The sequence below is a fragment of the Penaeus monodon genome, chromosome 25, assembly GCF_015228065.2.
Source record: "Penaeus monodon isolate SGIC_2016 chromosome 25, NSTDA_Pmon_1, whole genome shotgun sequence".
Classification (NCBI taxonomy): Eukaryota; Metazoa; Arthropoda; class Malacostraca; order Decapoda; family Penaeidae; genus Penaeus; species Penaeus monodon.
The window spans coordinates 8,899,630-8,900,085 of record NC_051410.1 but is presented as its reverse complement, the minus strand read 5'-3'; positions in this window follow the sequence as shown (position 1 = coordinate 8,900,085).

Here is a 456-nt window from a genome sequence, read left to right as displayed (position 1 = left end):
TGGTTATGTTGCCATAAATTCGTGGCGAGTGTTGCCCATCTTTGTCAGATTTGATATCAAGCACAGACACATGACAAAAAAATGATAAATAAAATAAATAAAAATGATAATAAATTAATAACAATGAAAAAGCAAATGGGAGGGACAGCTTTTTTGTTGACATCTGGCAAAATGTCTGCGGACTTCACACGCCACAAATGACACATGTGCACTTCCAAATATGTTTTCTTCTCTCTATATTCTATGATTATCTAAGTAGAGTGTTCGTCTGGTATGTGCATCATCTATTATTTTTTTCCATTAAAAGAGAAGGAATATTATTGATACTAGTTTTTTTGTTGTCATAACGGCAGATTCAAAAGAAGAAGGTTTAAATAATACAGAGAGATGGTAACAGGTAGATAAATGGAGTTTGAAGCAGCATATTCTATAAATATTTATACAAATACGCGCTTA